Source organism: Micropterus salmoides, unplaced genomic scaffold, assembly GCF_014851395.1.
Source record: "Micropterus salmoides isolate LMB-PRFRI ecotype aquatic unplaced genomic scaffold, ASM1485139v1 Ms_hic_scaffold_1, whole genome shotgun sequence".
NCBI lineage: Eukaryota > Metazoa > Chordata > Actinopteri > Centrarchiformes > Centrarchidae > Micropterus > Micropterus salmoides.
This window is the reverse complement of record NW_024040040.1, coordinates 7,164,407-7,184,161: the sequence shown is the minus strand read 5'-3', so window position 1 is coordinate 7,184,161 and position 19,755 is coordinate 7,164,407. Positions and strand designations below refer to the sequence as shown.

Here is a 19,755-nt window from a genome sequence, read left to right as displayed (position 1 = left end):
GCCAGACGAATCTGTACTTCTGCTTTTTCTTGTTTAAGAAGTGATTTATAGGCATCATCATCTTTGTTTGGCAAAGAACGCTTCCGGCCTCTTTTCTGAGCTCCTGTCTGTCCTGATTTTTTTATTGGGGCAAAACAAATCCTGTTCCTTTACTGTACTGAAAGCCTTAATATGTAATGCCTACTTTATCACTGTAATGTTTGAACAAAGTGCAAAATATAAATAAATGTATATATACAAAATGACGGGTATGTTATTCGTTGACCAATTTTAAGGTTTTATTACATTTTGTTCCTTAAATCCCTTTCAGGGTTATTTTAGTCTTTTTAACAAGCCATTTTCAAGATTTGATCTAATCCAATAGATGAAATCCGATCAGATTACCTCTGAACAACTGGGCCCAGGAGCATTTAATCAGGATGTTGATGAGTAAATTGATACCAGGTGTGCAGTTCCGCCAGGTGCCCACAGTGAACGACACACACAGACGAATATTTGGGACAATACACGTTTGTTGTGAGTCTCTGTTCTTAATCCTCCTCCTCCAAAACTGATCTTTGAAGATGAAGAAATGTCAGTTATGTAGAGAAATAGAGCATATTCTAACAACTATATTTTGACTGTAGATTCAACACAGTATGCAGATATTAGTTCATTAAATGGAACGAAAGTTACGTGCCTTGGTTTGAGATTTTGATTCAGTGAGAGAAGTGATATAATGTATGCTGCGGCGTTCATTCCTATGAAATCTCTATTAATTTTCCCTCTGACAAGCGCAAGCTAATTTCTCATGAATAATAAAAGCTTTAGATCTGATATAATTTTGGTGTCTTTGATCAGGAGCATGACACACTGCCAACTGTTCTTATGCTCATTAACAAACCTTAATCAAACTATATTATCTCCTGTGCAGCGTGGAATATCTACAACTTGTTGTTGACCCTGCTTTTACAGATATATTTTAATCCTCTAAATTGATGGTTCAAGGGTTATTATGGGTATTGCCAGGTCATGAAATGAATTGTGACCAGTCACCATGTTTGCTTATAGTTGGCCTTTAGTGGTATCATCCAGCATTTTTTCAATTATGTTTTTTTTTTGTATTTGAGTTAAAAAAAAAAGTCCATGCTTCTTGGTCTGTTTAAATACCATCAAAACTTCTCTGACACAATATGGCTTCAAACTTTTTTTTTCTCTGCTGTTTTTCTTGCTTTTATGCATTTGGTCTCACTTGGTGTGGATCAACTCGAAATATCCAAATGATAGTGACTGTGTTTTTGAGAACGGGAGGTGAATGAGGCTGATGTAACAAGAAGGAACTGGTTTGGGAGACAAAAGCTGAGAACTAGGGGAGGTGCATGAGAGAGACATAGAAAGACATAAGTAACAAGAGAGAGACTGAACTACCTGCTAAACAAGTAAGTTATCTTTATGTTTCAGCTCATCCTTTACATGAAATCTTCTGAACTGTAAGTACAGTACTGTAACAGAAAAAATTAAAAACGTGTGTTCTTCTGTAAAAATCACTCTGTCCTGTACATTATTCTTTCTCTAACACTTTTTATTTTGTGCTTATCATCTGCCTGCTGGTTCCTTTAGTCTTCATTTGCCCCATTTCCTGTGCCAGTTCCCAGCACCTTCCCCACAGCTCAACTTTAAAATACTGCAAGTAAAGTTCCTCCATACACACATTAGGTGTGTGTTTGTGTGTTAACTTATACTGAAGTAACGAGGCATTGAAGTTTGGGGAAATGTGTGTGTGCAGTTACAGTTAGGGTTTTAATTAAAAATGTTAGAAATTTTTGCTTCCTGCTGATACACGTTGCTTTGCAATGCTGGGCTGTAAGTATTTGGCACATTTCCTGTGTGTGTGCATGAAAGAGATAAAGAAAGGGCAGTCAGATGGGAGAAGGGTTGAGAGAATTACATATTATTAGCTTGGCTTTTTTGCTGACAAACAGAATGGTGAGCAGCAACTAAAGGGGAGTAGAGAGGAAGACAGATGCATCTCGATTAATTGTACAAACCATTATTGCCCCCAAAGTGAATGGTTATGACTCAGTCAGCTATGAATTACATTTAAGTGCACTGCCATAAATTCACAGATACTGGCCTCACCTCAGTGCCCCACTTTATTTGATACGTTATTATATTCACATCTGTTTTTATAAGAATATATTTAAAGTTTTCACTGAATGAAGCCTTAGCTTGGCGCACTAACTCTCCTCGTCCGTATCCACATCAATAAATCCACAGGACCACTTGGTAAAAAAAACTATTAGTTTACAAATACAACAAAGAAAATTACAGAAACAAGTTGATAAGTTAATAAGAGAAAAATAGAGAAAGAGAGGGAGAGAGGTCAAAAAACTAGGTGACTCAACTCTCTGCTTGCCTGACTTCCTAAACTTTCTCGTGAGAGTATCCCCAAGCAATTAAAGGTGCATGCAGTTAATAGGAAAATGCAAGTCCTCTATTCCCCAAATGAAACAATGTAATATAAATGCACTCTACACACATTTTAAGTGCTAGAAACCAAACAATAAACTTACTGCACCACTGTTAATAATGACTAATAAATACTGATAATATTCTCCACATCAATGAACCATGTAAATGACTGTTAAATAATTGCATATTACTCAGCTGAATATTTGTATTTATCAGCAAACTACATTTAGGCTCTGACATATATTATTTTTGTTTTGTTTTGTTTGTTTCCTCCCCTTATCAGTTCAATGTGTATAGCAGAGGTGCCAACACTATTTCACTGCTTGTGAGCTACTTTTAAAATGAACAGCTTAACATGATCTAACAACCAAAAAATAATATCACGTTGGACATAAAATGTACCTTGCATGACTACATGGGTGCATTGACAATGGCATTGATTGATTGATAGGACTGATTTGATTTTATATCAAGTTAACGGCTAACTTATATGAGGGAAGCACCAGGAAATACCAGTGGAGTTAAATCTTCACCGGCAGGCTGCAGTATTTGGTATTGATTGCGGACCTGGAGCTCCCCAATTAACTGTACTCTCATCATTTCTGTTTACACTCTCTGGCTTTTAACACAACTCTGGAACATGTCATCTCCAGAAGTTCTCGGATGACTCCTGCAACGTGAGCTGCATCAGCGAGGACAAAGAGGAATGTACACATGGCGCCTTTTGTAGTCCTCTGACCGCTTTCACACACTGATGACAGAGGCTAACGTGCAAGGTGCCCACTGCTCATCAGAAAATCATTCACTCAAGCGTGAGTAAATCCAAATAAGCTCTGACGTCGGAACTGAGTTTTGAGGGGTGCTATCAAGCTGAGCAGATAAATGAGAACAAGACGTGGATTAAAAGTGTGATGGGTACGTTGTGTTGCCTGTATGTGGACATGCAGTATAAACAAATGTTCTTCTACAGTTCTACAAGATGCAAGTACTGCAATATCACTTTAACTCTATTCAAAGGTGTACTGTGTAGTTCAGGCAGTTTCAGAGGCAAAATATATTTCACAGTATAATAAACAAAACTGAGCTAATAGGAGTAATGGGTCCCTGGGACAGTGTGAGATATCATACACAAGAAGAATTACAGGAAGTACATGTATAGTAATTATGTTTTGTAGACTCATTTTATATGATCTGCAAATGTGAGCAAATCCCCAATTGAATAACTAGTGTAGGGGGATGTCAGTGTAAGCAGTAGATGCCACATACAAGTGTTAGATATCTCCAGAAAGCTGGGACTGTGAAGATTCATTTTAGATGCAGCTTAACACGGTGTCAATGTTTTCCACACATTGATATATTAATAAAATGGAGAATGGTCAGAGTGTGTGAGAGAGAGAGGCATTATGTGGGAGACCTATGATAGCCATTGCCACGCTCCATTAAATGTAAAAAGTAGTGAGGCATTTCCCAATCCTTTGACTTAATCCTAATGTCTGGACTCGTGGACTCAAAATAATCCTCACAAATAGGTGGAGATTCACAAATATATTTCCACTGAAAAATGTGAATTTGATCTGCGAATGATGATATAAGAGTGGTAAATTAGAGGCACAGCTAGAGATTTACAGATTCAAATCACACACATTTATTTGTGCATTGTTTTTTTTTTTTACGAGTTACGCAACATGTCATTTGTTTGTGAATACTAATGAGACTGTTTTAAACCCATATAACATATCTGATACAGAGAGAAGTAGCTCAACCAGTAACATCTGTAAATTTGCAGGTTTTAATTCAAAGGCAGCAGTGAGTATCTGTTTTTAACTCTCATCTTAGAAAAGTACAAGTATAAAAACACTGAGACCCCGTGGGACTGATTATGTAAGTAAGTCAATAATCTTAGTCAATGATTCAGTGTGTATGTGAGGTTTGGGTGGTGGTGTTAATATGAATGTGAATAAACAATATTTAGTTGTGCATTATTTTTTTTTTGTTAACCTCACAGCTCATTGTGGATTCTCTTATACCTTCTCTTTGCAGGCAGCAGCTGCAGTCAGTAGCCGTCTTTCCATCAAATTGGTAAGCGAATTTGAAACGAAATTTTGTCACAAAGAGGAAATGTGAAAGGTGTGTTTCCATCAACTAGTTTGCAGTGAATAAAGTAGACTATAGCGTAGTTTTGTCCTTTTGAGTTGCAGCTGCACAAATAAATCGTGAGAGAAGCAGCTGTGTTATGGTTTTGGGTTTTAGTTTTATTATTTCCCGTTTTTATGTTGAAAGAGTCCTTCCTCATGTGTCTTCAATGCTTAAAACTGTTTAGTGTGAAATAGGCTTTAAGACACATTCAGACTGGGAAAGTCCGCTAGTTTACTTTCTTTGGTCCAGACCAAATACAATGTAGATTATGTTTTTTTGTTGTTGTTGTTGTTGGTGCGATTCACTTTCACACTGCCCTTTTTTGCACATATTTACTAAGGTCATCTATTCATTGGACAGACATTCTGAAGCAGGGAAAAGAAGAAAGAAGCTTGCTCGATTCACAAACCAAGCTATACTATACAAGCTCCGGTGGACAGAGCGTTCTTATGTGCGCCTACCACGGCGTGCTGACAGTGTCATCGTGCAGAAGATGGATCAGGTATAAAGTTTGAATTGATAGAGTTCACATAACCAGATCAACCGATTATTACGTCAGACATTATTACTTCTACTGCTGTGTAGTGTAATGAGTCATGTTAAGCCGTTCATCATCACTCTTAATTACATAATAAAAATCAGACCCTGTCACACTCTGCCTAGGCACACAATGCATTTGTCTCCAGATCTTTCTGTCATATGAGGTAGTTATAAGTAATGAGGTAGTTAGTGTAATTATAGACACAATCCGCACTGACTGCGAGATCCCTTTTAAAAAGGCTCAGTGCTTTCTGCAATTTTGTTGGATTGAAGTTGGACCACTTAACACCTTGAACCGTACCAGAGTTCTTTAGCTGGGTCTCGGTACGGTTGTTTGGTCCGTGCTTAAGTGTGATTGCTGTATTCACACCTGCCCAAAAGATCTGCACCAAGAAGGAAAATGAAACTCTAGTGCGATTCATTCGAACCAAGCAAGACAGGTGTGAAAGCACCCTTTGTTATGGTGTTGGTATTTGTGTTCAGTATTTTCCTGGTTTATTCCTGGTTAGGCCCTTTTCAGTGTCTGGTAGTTGTTATTCCCTGTTTTGTTGTTCCATGTCCTTTTGTTTTTTCAGTTGTTCATTCATTCATTCCGAGTTCTTTGTTTTATTCTGTTAGTTGCCATTTTAGGGAGTTTTACTTTCTGGTTTATGTTGGAATTGTCTGTGTCTGGTGTTTTTGTCTAGCTTTATTTTCTCCTAATCTCTTTCACCTGTTCACTCCTTCCCTCCTCTGTATTTATCTGCTGGTTTATTCAGTCTCCTCATCGTTTGTTGTGTGTTTTCTCATTCTTCAGAGAGTGTTTATGGATTTCGTTCCTTCCCTGTTTTGATACTGCTTGTACTCATTTTGAATTTGGACTCAGGGTTGGACTGGTAATCTGGCATACCGAGCAAATTCCCGGTGGGCCGACGCACCCTTGGGGCAGGTGAAATATATGAAAATGTCCCCAGAGTGCAGGAAATTAAGTTTTTAATGCTCCATCTTCTGGGAGGACACCCAGACCCCCCTATCAACTATTTCATCAATTATTTTTTTTACATAAATAGTAAACATATTAAAATAATATAAGTGTTTCATCACACCCCTAATCTGAGCCCTTAAATGGAAGGATGATGTAATGATGAGGGGTGTCTGACCGATTTTGTTAGGCCACCAGGGCCGGGTTTTTTTGTCCCAGCCCTGCTTGGACTCCTTTTGTGATGGACATTTCTGCAAGTGAATTTGTGCTCTTTATGTCTGGCTTTAATAAATCAAAAATACTGTCCATGCCTAGTTTTTTCCTGCATATGGGTTAGAAACCTGTTTTTCTGCCTGAGCCCACAGCTAATTGTGATACCCTTTGCCCCATGTGTCAGGTGTTTCAGCCTTTTCCCTAGTTTTGTTTGGACATCTATGCTTTGTTCTCTTGGACCTTGCCTGTATTTGGATTTTGCCTGCACCCTGTTGGATTTGTCTGCCTGATTTGGACATCCTTCTCTGGCTTTGGCCCGTGCCTGCCTGACCATCTAGTGAGCCTTCTGTACATCAACTGTGTCAATAAATAAATTTTACTGCACCAGTTCTGCCTCTGCAGCATTTGGATGCAGAATTTACCTTGTTCTTACCTTGCTTGCACAACCTTGATAAGCTGTCCTGATTAAAACTGAAGCATATTTTTTCCACCGGATAGACGTGAGACATTCTGTGTTGACAGGCTGTTACAGCTGACACTGAGATGTGTGTGTGTGTGTGTGCTGTCTCTCCAACTAGCTGTCTCTGTCTCTCTGGTAAAGTTGGTAGGTCATACAGGGACCAATAAAAAGTCATTTCCGCTCGGTTGATCTTCACAATCCCTAATTACAGAGTCAACAGCAATGCACATGCACCCGCAAACACACATCCACCAGCTCTCAAGCCTTTATCCCAAACCTCCTTTGCTTTTAATAATTTGGTCATAATCCAAACTTGGGTGTCTGGGGAGCAAAATTTGTCTTTTTTCACAGCACACTAGGCTTTTCAGCTTAAAAAACGAACATGCCTCAGAAATGTATAGTCAGCCTTTTATTTTGTGTGTGTTGCTTCAGTGAGCAACCGTGAGTCTTGGTCCTGTCAGATAAGAACACTGCCTGCTAAATGCCAGCTCTGCAGAAGTTAAAATTAAAGGTTATGTTTTGTAATCCTAGTTCTTCACTGCAGACAGAACCCTCTAAAGCTAAACTATTCCAGCATAAACTTGGACCTTGCTTAAAAATCTGTAAAGATGACGACGAGGCTGTCCTACCACAGTAACCATGGAAACCGCTGTGCACCATGAAAACAGTCAAAAGGGGCATTCAGATTGAACACAAAGTGATTTTTCACCTTGCTTTATTTGCACATATTACACCACTGGAGTGATTCTGCAATCTGTGTAATGTCATTGACAAGCAGTGCACTCCAGTCACTGAAGAAGAAGGAAAGCGTTTGTTCTTTCTCTCTCTCTCTGATACACTTATTCCACCGTAAATAACTTCTCATGCCGTCATGACCCCGAAGAAATATTTTCTTTGTCTGCTTTCATGTTCATAAGAAAGTCTGAATGTGGTTTCAGGACTGATTTTACTATGTTTTTTTTCCCCTTGTTGTTTCTTATGGCAGATGGACCTCTAGGCACTGACAGAGATAATCAGAGCAGAGAAAAGCAAGTCACTCAAGGGAGTTTAGAGTTTTTCTGTCTGTTGACCAGGGTTTTTCCTTCGCAGTGCTACAGCAGCTGAATAAACAGACAAGAAATTTGACACATCACACAAATCAGTGTCTCATTATTCTATTTATCCTTGGATTATATGCAAAATTATTGATATGATTCCAAAAAGCAGTTTTAAATCTAAAGTATTTTCCTGAGGTATTAAATATAAATTTTTTAAATAAGCAAATTTTAAGTAAAAATGGCATCTGTTATGGTTATTAAATGTAATTAAGGACAAGTATGCATTAGCACATATTAAACCCTCTAAAAAGGAGATATGAAATACTTTCTAATTGTTCATTACACTCTTGTTATGTTGCACAAATACTCTCACACTCAAACACATAACGCACAAACAAGCCCTGCGGTGTGGTCACAGTGTGTTTCTCGGTCACTGGCTTCACTAAAATAAGATTGTGTATTATGGATGAAGGGCTTTCTACTTTCTGTTTCTTTTGGCCTTTCTCTCTGTTCACTCTACTTTTTGTACATGTGGGCGGCATCTTATCCCTTCCTTTGCCCTTACTGTATAAACTCTAGATTTGCCTTTGTGTAGTTTGAATTACTGTAAAAATGACTACTTGAACAGTTACCCTCTGTTGTACTGTTAACAATTGTTGTTAGCTAAGGATCTGACTAACAGCAGCAGCATCCAAACACACACGCAGAGCAAATAATTATTTAGCATTACAGGAAGCACATTGGGGGGTTGAAAAAGCAGTATTGTTTCAGAATCTATAATCTTTCATTATCTAGTTGTTTCCAAAAGTTGAAGGTTTCTGAGCCAACAACTGCCAACTCTCATTCTTTTGGTGTGAGACACTGATTTTCAGGCTCTGTCTCATACTGCACAATAAAATGTCAAATGAAAAGAGGCTGCAGCACCACACCATGACAGTACCTGTGTACATGCAGTACTGGACAAAAGTCTTAGGTTGCTGTGGAAAGGTAGGGCCTTGCACAAAGAAAATTGACTAGTTTGCAGGTGTGCTATAAGATACCTAGTTGGGATGGAGTCTAAGAGGCAGGTTGATGGCTTAGATGAAGAAATCATTTTATTCAGTTGGTGAAAATCAATGAGAGCAAAGCAGTCTAACTATATATGAGGTTTTACAGCTGTTTCTAAAGTTCCTGTGTTTGAAGATGAATCTGTACTGGTTGAGGGCAGGAGGTGATGCAGTTTCTCTGTAATAATTAGAAGTTTATCATTAAAGAAGCTGAAAGAAGTCGTTACTACTGAGGGCTTTAGGGATACATGGCTCAATAGAGCTGTGAGTCTCTGTCAGCCTGGCTACAGTGCTGAAAAGAAACCTGGGGTTGTTCTTATGAGTAATGAGCTGCGATGGCATTATGGAGGGCTTTACTATATGTTTTAAGACTATTTTGCCAGACTAAAGGAGATTTTATTTTTTCGCTAAGGTGCTAACCTCCTTCGTTTTATCTTCTTTTTTAGCGGCGCAATAGAGCTGATTTGTAGTGAGCTATCAATTAGGGTGGGACTGAAGTTTGCATAGGGTTTTTTTTGAGACCTGGTGAATTAAATGCCAATGGAATCACTTCCTTAAAGGGATAGTTTGGGATTTGTGAAGTGGGACTGCATGAGGTGTATTACCTGAAGTAGATGGCGGCCAGCGCGCCCCAGTTTGGAGAAGCAGAAAGTTGTACTGGCAGAGAAGTTAAGCAATGTGCTGATGTGGACAGAGTCAGCAGCAAAATGTATTTTAGCCACCTAAAAGAAGGCCCACTGAATATCAGTTCAAATGGATGCTATTTTTAGAATATTTTCAGCACTTTACTTTGCCGTCAGACATTTACTTTTTACAGTGCGCAGCCAAGTTGCGCTTATGCGTGGGAGTTGCGGAAGTTCTACGGTTGAGGAAAATGTTGTTTCAAAGTCACCTACAATAATTATTTCTGTTTTAAGGACTTAACTTGACAAGAACTCTGAGAATTCAGATAGAAATTCAGAAAACAGACCAGGAGAGCTTTACATTATAACAAATATAATTGGTAGTGGTATTTCCCAGGTAGGGTGTGAAAGACAAAGACTTTCAAATGAGTAATTTAGTTTAGGTTTACGGTTGATGGAGTCGAAGATAGCTGCAACTCCCCCTCCTCATGTTCTTCATAATCTAGCCAGGTTTCAGTAAGACAAAATAAGTTAATGTGATAATCTGATATTAAAGTGTACTGCCTTAGAGAGATCTGATGTCCAAATTTAATTGCCTATTTTGTTGCACTATTGCAGTGTTTGTTTTATTAGTAGGTTTTTATGCACAGCTCCTCCTCTGTTTACTTTTGATTTAATTTAATTTAAGTAGTCGGGGGCAGACACCGTCTCCACGGGGTTTTGAGGTAATTGCTCCAGCGGAAGCACAGAGATGCGAGTGCGACTGCAACTCCGCCTCCTGGTATCAACTCTGGGTTGTCATAGCTTTGGATCAGACAACTGTTTGTCAGATTTCCAGATATGAGAAATGCTCCATCCAAAGTGGGATGAATGCCGTCTCTACTGATCAGACCAGGTCTTCCCCAGAGAGTCCACCAATTATCTACAAAGCCCACATCATTTGCTGGACACCACCTGGACAGCCAGCAGTGGATTTATGACATGTGAGAGCATTTTGTTGAAATAGACACCTTAATCTCAAATATATTTGGACACATTAGTTTGCCTTGTGAATGGGGAAAAATGCTGATTTATAAGACATGGTTGAGCTGGCCTTCAGTCAGTTTTTCTTATTGAAAGCATCCTGAGCAGTTATTAACTTGTAACATCAAACACGCCTCATGTTGGGTCATTCTTCAACTCTGACTGGACACAATGATGTTTTCTGACCATCAGTTGGGGAAGTTGAGGCTATCATTATTAGTTCTTATAGCTCTTGTCTTTTGTCCAGTGGCGTAAGTACCACCCGTGCAGCCAATGCAATGGACCGGGGCCCAGCTGATTACAAGGGCCAGCGAGGGACGGCGACAATTGCCACGTGGATCATAATCAGATGCCGTCATCCATTTATTCATACTGTGTTGGCATAATGAGTTGCTGTGCTTTTCTTGATTGCAATTTGTTCTGTGGTTATTGACATACTGTGTCAGCTAATTTGTGTCGATTTGTTACTGTAGGCTGGTTAAAGCTGTTTGTTTGATAGTCAGAGACAGCAGGTTTGAGTCGACGGCAGGCTGTCGTATTTGCATTTGGCACTTTGGCTGCTGTCCTTGGTGCTGATCAAAGGCTGCAGGTTTGCAATTGTGTGGAGTCATTGTGTGTCTGTACGCCCGTGTGTACACGAATGTGCATTTTGGGACCGGGGAGCACAGGAAAAATATTTGCACCAAGGCCAATTCCATTTATGAGACACTGCTGCCTTTGTCATTTATATAGATTTGTTTCAATCATGCTGTTTAAAAATAATAACTAACTGCACAAAACCAGAAGTAAAATCCTTCACATTGTCTCATTATATCACAGTTTTCAGTACGTCGTCATTTAAACATTTTTAATTCTGATTTTACATAAACGAGGCTCTGGCTAACCAAATTATTTTGATGATGATTTAAGATTTCTAGTCATACATCACTTTTTCTCCCCCTTGCTGCTACTTTGGTTGATGGTGGAAAAGCTTGGAATGGTTTCCTCTTTGGATGATGCTTCGGTTGTCACGATCCTGTCCTGAGCTTGTCTGGGTTATGTTATTTTGGCCATGTCTTCTCTGTGTTTTGATTTTGGTTTCTCTGTGTCTGGGTTTTGGGTTTCAGTCCTGTCTGTCTGTGGTCTTATATCCAATCTTCTGCTTGTTCTGTGTGGTGGTTCGGGTCTGTTCTGTCCTTTTATCTCGGTGTCTGCCTTAGTGCTTGTTCTGTTCTGTTCCTGTCTCTCATGTGTTATTTTGATCATTTTGCTTTAGTCTCTGTGTAGCCTTTATTATTTTATTCATCCGCATCTTTAAGTTACTCCATATCTGTCTTGTCTCGTACCTTAGTTCCTAGTTCGGTGTCTTAGTTCTTAGTCCTGTACTTTAGTTCCTGTACCTTACTTCATGTCTTACGTGTTTACTCCTGGTCTGTGTACTTCTGTGTTGTTTTGTCAATGTCTACCCTGAGTTCTGTTTAAATCTTAGCTTCAGTCTGTGTTCGTTATCTGTCTGCTTGTGTCTGGATTAGTTTGTTGTTTTTATTATTCTGATCTGTTACTACTTACTTTGATATGGTCCATGTTTAGTGTCCTGCAACTTGTGTTATGTCTGTTCCCCTCCAGTAATCTGTCTGCCTGCCTTCCCTGCTGTCTCTCTGGCTGCCTGTCTCGTTAGCCCTGATCCCGGTCACCTGTGTTGCTCCCGCCCTGTTCGTTAGTCCCTGGTGTATATATGTTTGGCGTTTCTCTTCAGTCCCCGTCTGGTCATTGCAGTGTTTTGTAGCATGTAGATGCTCTGTCTGTTGTTGCGGTTGTAGTTTGCACTGTCTTGTCCTGTTACCTGCTGGTTCCCTGTCAGTTCTTTGTTTTAGGATTTTCTGTGGGATCACCATGTTTGCTTGGACTACTATTATTTTGGATTATGGACTCAGCCACTCAGTTGTTAGTGTGCTCGCTTTTGGTTTGTTAAATAAACCTTCTGAACTGAACCAGTCAGCCTACATGTCCTGCATTTGGGTCCACCGCCCTTCCACACCACAAACCGTGACAGCGGTGCTTTTTACCTCTAGTTCCTGGACAGGTTATTAAACCAGCAGTGGATAATTGCAACCGGGTTGGGGTGTAAGACATCCACTCCACCATGCTCTACTGGCTTAGCTTGCACTATGTGTGCAAAATAATTTGTCTGAACTTGTAATAAGGGCACTGATACTGGACATGTGGTGTTAGGAATTGATTGAATTTGGAAGATATTGAAATAGTATATACTGTTCAAACTGAAGATTACAATTCACTGTGTATTGAGCTTAAAGGTTCATGCTTCATCTCGAAAATAGCAGTTTGAAAACAAAGACGTCCACTTACTTCGCTTTCAGCACTCCTTAATGGAGTTATCTATGAAGAGAGCCACAAGATCTAGTGGAAATTTCTTGAAACGCAACAATTCCAATACAGTCAATATTATTTCTTGTTAAAATGTTGTTAAATTTTTTTTATATATATAATATGCTTTCAAAATGAGTTTATTAGTTGATTCACTCTTTAAAAAAAGAGTTTTTCATTATGTAGTGTCTGATCAGATCATCTCAGCATTGAGGCCGTGGGGTTATTCGTTTGAATCTGATTCTGCTGGCTGGTGAGAGAAAGCTTTAGATAGTTAATGATTTTTTTTTTCTTTTGCCAAGCTTGACATCTTCACTTGAAGATAAAAGAGTTCCCATGGAGTAGAAAAAACATGTCATTCATCTTCTGCTGGTCTTTTTATCTCATGTCTAGATAAATTATTACTTTTAGAAATATGGTGGGCAGCAAGACTTTTGGCTTTACAACAATGAGCCCCACAGAAGTGAACTACATTTTTATGTTTGTTATTGGCTGCTCACTGCTGGTTGTTGCATATGTAGTGTGTGTGAATCTGACACATCTTAAAACATGAAAATTACTGTTTTGTAGATGGTATGATAATTTCTAAACATGCATGTACCGGCTGCTGCTTCTACAAGCGCCGCCGGTAGCTGCTTCAAACTTCACAAGTTTTTTCCAGTTTTGTTGCCGAAACATGCACCACCTCCGACATAAACACAGTCATTGGAAGGTTAAGACGAGGTTTTTGAAATTATAGAGTAGCAGACCACAATCAACTTGGTCCAAACCACGAGACGAGGCGCCACGGCGGGTGCGGTGATCACGGAGAGGAAAGAAAGCGAGGAGAGGAGCCATGCTGTACCAGCTTGGACTTAATTCTGCATCTAAAGATCCGGTCTGGACAAAATGGGACTCATTTTGACCAGACAATGGAATTCAGAGACTGTTGTGCCCACATCGTTACAGAGACCTGCCCCATCAACATCCCGGATCAAGCACTCGGCAGGTGGTCCCTGTTCTGAGCTGTCAGCACAAGACTCCAGCAAAATGAGAGGAAGTGGACTCTGTCTGAAGAATGCTTGGTGCACAAAGGCAGTCAAGATGGACTCTGTTCCCCAGATGTCTGACTGTTTTATTTTCTGTATTGTGAAGATGAAACTTTCATATTATCATCTTCTATCATCTACATTCACCCCAGATGAAAATTGAAAAAAATGCTCCACAGTGCATTTTTTTTTCATGTATATAAAGAACTGTATTGTTTTATTTTATTTATATGTTACCATATTTTAATATAGGCTTACACTTTACAATTATATGGTGTGTGTGTGTGTGTGTGTGTGTGTGTGTGTGGCACGAAGGAACAACAAATTTTGTAGCCTGTATGCAGCCTCGTGCTGTATAATGACTAATAAACAACCTTGTACCTCCTACCTTGAATGAAATCTTTGATGTGCTTTCATGATCACCTTTTCATGCTGTTCTCTTAGCTGATGTATTGTCTTGTTATTATTGTGTGCAGGGCACAAATGTGTCCCTAAGCAGAGTGTAGTGGGAGTCTGTTGTTGGAAAGCATAAAGTAATATGTCTGCACACCTTCCCAGTAAAGCTCTGTATGTCAGGTGGTAGGAATATACCAGTGACTGCATGTGTGTCAGAGGAGACACATTGCAGTTTCCAGCATTGCCAGGCCAACAGAGGGGAGTTATCTGTGAAAGAGCTGTAAATATCTACTCCACTAGGGTGAAACAGAAAGAAAACCCCCCGTAAGAAGAAAATATCATGGTAGTGTAGGTGTGTTTAACAGCCTTGGTAGAAGAGAAAATGTGTTCAATCCCTTGAACATGTCACTAAGCATACAGCAAACACCACCATTTTCTTTCATTCTTGAAACCTGACAGTGTGTAAGGCCCAATCCCAATGTCCACACACACAGACTCACAGACTTTGATCCGCGTTCCCGGGAAGTCCGCAAGGACTTTGTGCTGTCCCACTGTCAAATCGTCAAGTGCACGAGGGCTCTACCGCGTACATTTTGAGCCCTTTCTAACCCCTTTTCGTAAGTCCGTATTTCTGCAGACTTTGCCTGAGGGGATTGACCACAGTTCATATGGGTATAACGTGAAACACGTGGGTTACCAGGGGACACCCGGAAGCGAGAGAAATATCACGGCAAATCTGCCTTATAAGAGAAGAAGTAGAAACAAGCTTGGAAACCAATGGCGATGCTGCAATTGTTAGAATTGCTCTTAACATAGTTTTAAGATGGTAAATAGAACACATGAAGTCAGAGGAAGGCAATCACCTTATTACATTCTTAATTTATTCAATTATTTATTTTAGTGTTTGCTTAATGATGCTGGTTTGACCAACAATAATGCATTAATTATTGACAAATGTAGATTGACATTTACCTCTCGTCCACTCTGTAGGGCAATAAATATATTTGTTGAAAATAAATTTTATAATACATAAAGTAAGACTGACATCCATGTCTGATTAAAAACAAAGTAGAGATTCTCAATTACTGATACATGGTCTGTTTTTGTCCAGTAACTGTCCAGGCTGTGTGTCCTGTAAATTTTTTCCCTTCAGATTTAGGATCTGTTTGTTAGACACTCTCATAACCATCTGAACTGTTGCTTGTGGGAACAACAAAGGAGTAAGTTGACGCTATGCTTATTATAATCAATAAAATGAAATTAAGAACAGACAAAAATCCACAGAACAATTAGACAGGTAAAAATAATAATTGTGGACTATTTTTCTAACAGAGCAATGCATGATAGTATATGTGGCTTGCTTAGTGACCACCGGCGGTACACTCCATTTCAAAATGCATTCTGGGTTACTTTAAATGGATAATAAAGGGAATAATAATTCTCCCTGTAGATTTGGACAGCCCTACAAAATGGCAAACTCACTATATAGTGGACTATACCTGCTCACTCTCTATATTTCTTGTTACTATAGATTATAAGTTAATGTAAATGTATTACAAATACTAATTGTTTTAACCGAAATCTCATTTAACTTATTCACAATGACGTTTATAGTCTCCTTTTTTTTATTTAATGAAAATTTTGTTTGTATTTTTGCATTTTGGGGATACACATTCTGAGAGCGTTGATTCATTATTATTATTATTATTATTATATAAACAACCATCTATAGGTCCATTATTTATTTATTTTTTTAAGTTTTAGCATCACAGCAATCAGAGGCAAACTGGTTGAACTGGGCAGCTCAGGCTGTCATTAAATTTGTGGATTGCACGCTGAAATAATATTGAAAGTATGCATGTCTGATATGACCAGTTAATAAATCTTCATCCCGTCCTCGGAGGAAACAAATCCCCTGTCTGGGTCAGAAAGCACTGACTGGCACTATGGCAACTGTGTCCCTGGCAACAGGGTCTGTTAAGCAGGGTTTGGAGGGGGGGTCATGTGACCAGCAGAACCAGAAGAGGAATGTAAAGTACCTGTTGAACTGGAAAAAAGTAACACACACACACGCACACGCACACGCACACTCACAACCACTTGTAGTGCTCTATTGGACCATAAAGTTAGAGATTTGATGGGGGCCCCCTGTAAGCCCACCCAGTACAGCGTGCGCACCATGTACTCCCTTCTGCAGTGGACTGGGACTGTCTCTCTTCAGCTGTCCATATCTAATAAAAGGTAAAAAGCCCTGATAATAGATATAGATTCAATGTATGGATATATAGTGCAGGTGAAAGTAGGGAAGGTAAATTGAATATTTTTCAGTATCAACCATAACATTATGACCACCTGACCACACAGGCCAGCCTTCGCTCCCCACATGCATCTATAAGCTTTGGCCATCCACGACCTGCTGGTTCACCGCTATTCCTTCCTTTGACCACTTTTGATAAGTACTGACCACTGTGGAGATGCTCTGACCCAGTCGTCTAGCCATCACAATTTGGCCTTTGTCAAAGTCGCTCAAATCCTTACACTTGCCCATTTTCCCAGCTTCTAACACAATAACTTTGAGAACAAAATGTTCACTTGCTGCTTAATAAATCCCACCCACTGACAAGAGCCATGATGATGAGACAAAGATTGTTATTAACTTCCCCTGTCGGTGGTCACAATGTTATTGCTGATTGGTGTATTCTTCAACTAGAACACTGAATCTGAACTTTTGCTTTGGTTTTTTCAAAGCCTTCATCAAGTCTGCTGATACTGCTGACTGACTGAATGACTCAACAGTATGAGAATAGGGAGGTGATTGAAACAACATCATAAGCACCTGTAACATGTGATGTAATCCAGTGCAGCAACCTGCATAAATACCTCTGTGTAGCAATAATAATAGAATTTGTGTTGACACTGTGTCAGCGCAGATATAGCTCTAATAGCTCTCTTTTGTATTTGTAATTATTTTTGAATTTAGTCTTGTTGATTTATTGTCATGGTTGATTGTCTTTTTATATCAATAAATCCCATAGATTTGGTGTTTTTCTGTGGCTGGTTTTGGTTAGTACCCCATAAAGCCGCCTAAAGGGTGGGACTCACCTCCATATATCAAATTTACAATGTTTTTAACCATCATGTTCAGTGGTTTACAATGGGCATTGCGTCTAAAAGTTGGCCTTCTCTTTTGCTGTGGTAAGGGGAGACCTGCTCTGTTACTGTCTCATTTGACTTCCATCACTTCTACAGTCCCGGGAAACTAATTTCCACAAGTTTAAATTTAGCTTGATCTGGAAGTTCACAATTTTAAAACTGAGCTCACTAAAAAATACTTTGAAAAGTTTTTACCAAGTCAGATGTAACAATCTGGATCAGTGGTGGCGTAAATGTTAGCAATGGTCTGTACTCCAGTCAGCATTTATTGAGTGCATTATTGCATGAAAGTGCATGAAAAATGATTTATTAAAATGAAAAGTGGTAAGTTGTATAATGTAGGACAGAGAGTACGGGGCAAACTTCACTGTGGAAAGCAAGTCATAATTAATGATCGGGCTTACTTTCTTCTCCAATTGGCATTCAGCTTTCCATTAGTGGCCTCCCGAGTCTTGCAAAAGGTCATGGGATAGCAGAGGTTCCTTGGGAAAAGTTTATCAGTTCTCTGGACACATAAGCTTAGTGCTATATTGACAGAGAAAGCTTAATTCACCAAGTAGTTCTTCCCGCATTCAGTGCCATAATTTGACATGACAGTGACGTGGCTGGAGGCAAGAAAGAACGACAGGCGTTTTCAGCTTGGTCTTTTGCCCTCCACTGCCAACAGAAACTGAATCGTTCTGCATACATGAAATTTAACACTAAACTTGGACAGAGGTGTGCTTGAGACCTTCAGGATCCCAAAGATAAGTTAGATATAAGATAGCCAAGACCAGCAGGGCCGAGATGGCAGATGACTACTGAGTGAGTATTTTTGTCTTCTATCGCTATGTTTTGGCCAACAAACTAATAGCTAGAATGGTACTCCCACAGGCTGGGGCGATAGTGGTCTAATGATGGGACAGTCCAGAGAAACAAGCCTCATTTGAAGCCAACTAAATAATGAGAATAAAAAGTTGGATGTCGTTATCTGTCTTTTTATCCTTCTTTTTGTGGAACTTTATACCACAGCACTAGCTCAGCTAGAGTTAGCTTTATTGTTGTACCGAAGCCCGCTGGGTAGGCGCAATCCCTCCTTCTCTCAGCATGCAGCAGTGTGGTAACATCTTTGTTCACCCCCACATGGTGTGATAGATATGTTTGTTCAATTCAGAGTTTGTTTTGGCTAAAACCAAAATCAGCATGTTGAATCATCATTTTCTGTGTTGTCAACGAAACATATAAATCAGCATACATTCTATTTGGCATTACAAGTCAGTTCGTTTATTCTTTGTTCCCTGTGTGAGTCATGATAGTGACTGCTGCAGAGACCTAGGAAAGGAAGAAGGAAGAGCGGGGATGACGTGAAACAAAGGGCCGCAGGATGGAATTGTACCCGGGCTACTGTGGTAAGGACTCAGGAGTGTGCGCTCTACCAGGTGACCTCCCAGGCCCTACTCCCCATGACAAGTTATTTTTAAAGTACATGATGAGTTCTGTTTGACATATAATAATGAAACCATCCCGAAGCAGGTCTGCGGAAGCATGTTCTTGATTTGTGATATGTCTGCTTTTATTACCTCGAGTATCCAGGGTACCCATTAGTGTTACCAATTCCCTCTGGACCCTCCTGCATACAGCACATGAAGAGTAATGAATGTATAAAAGCTGTATTGCATGTGTTCAGGTACCTTCTTTCTGTCTCATTCTTCTAGTTGACTGTAAGTATTGGTTTGGGAGTTGGGTAAAGTGTGATCCAAGCTCTGGCTCACGGAACAGAAAAGCGACATTGAAGAGGGCTTTGAATAATAATATTACTAGGTCTCTAAACCTTGACCTGGAAAAGCAGAGACAAAAAATGTTTCTCCATCTCAATGGAGAAGAACAAACAGTAATCTTTTTTGCTCTTTAGTAGCCATATTTTAGATTTTGTTTTTGGAAGCATAGTAAAAGAACAATTCATTGCACCTACTGCCCAATTTAACTATCTCCAATTAGTAAATAATTTCATCACGGCTCCACTGGTGTGTTTCTTTTCATGTCTTACAAGCAAACCACGACTGTAAGTTAACAGGACTAACTGGATTCCACCAGGCACGGCTCTGTAGCGTCACATCTGTGACCTGGTTTTGTTCCATCTTCTGTCTTCATACCATCTTCATACCCCACAGGGATGCCTGATTTTGTTGACTTGCTCAGATTTGGTTGAATTTTGTGCTTCTACCATGGGTAAGTAGGCTACGTAGTTAAAAGGTTTCTTTTATTGTCGGCTTTAAATGTGTTTATTGCTGATACATGATTGAGAGTCTGCGTAGGATGTTCTATTTTGGAAATTGACCGGATTC

At 39.5% G+C, this 19,755-nt stretch overlaps 1 long non-coding RNA gene and 1 pseudogene across 2 annotated transcripts; both read left to right on the top strand.

Annotated features, from left to right (window-relative positions):
- The first annotated feature begins 512 nt into the window (after positions 1-512).
- Positions 513-6,395, top strand: LOC119900700. Of its 2 annotated transcripts, XR_005444091.1 has the most exons (4): positions 513-3,263; positions 4,238-4,336; positions 4,492-4,530; positions 4,928-6,395. It is a non-coding gene; the product is annotated as an uncharacterized LOC119900700 (long non-coding RNA). The 2 variants fall into 2 exon arrangements; XR_005444090.1 differs by having other exon boundaries at positions 513-4,336.
- Positions 6,396-10,218: 3,823 nt separating this feature from the next.
- On the top strand, positions 10,219-19,322 carry LOC119915658 (annotated as a pseudogene).
- The last annotated feature ends 433 nt before the right edge of the window (positions 19,323-19,755 follow it).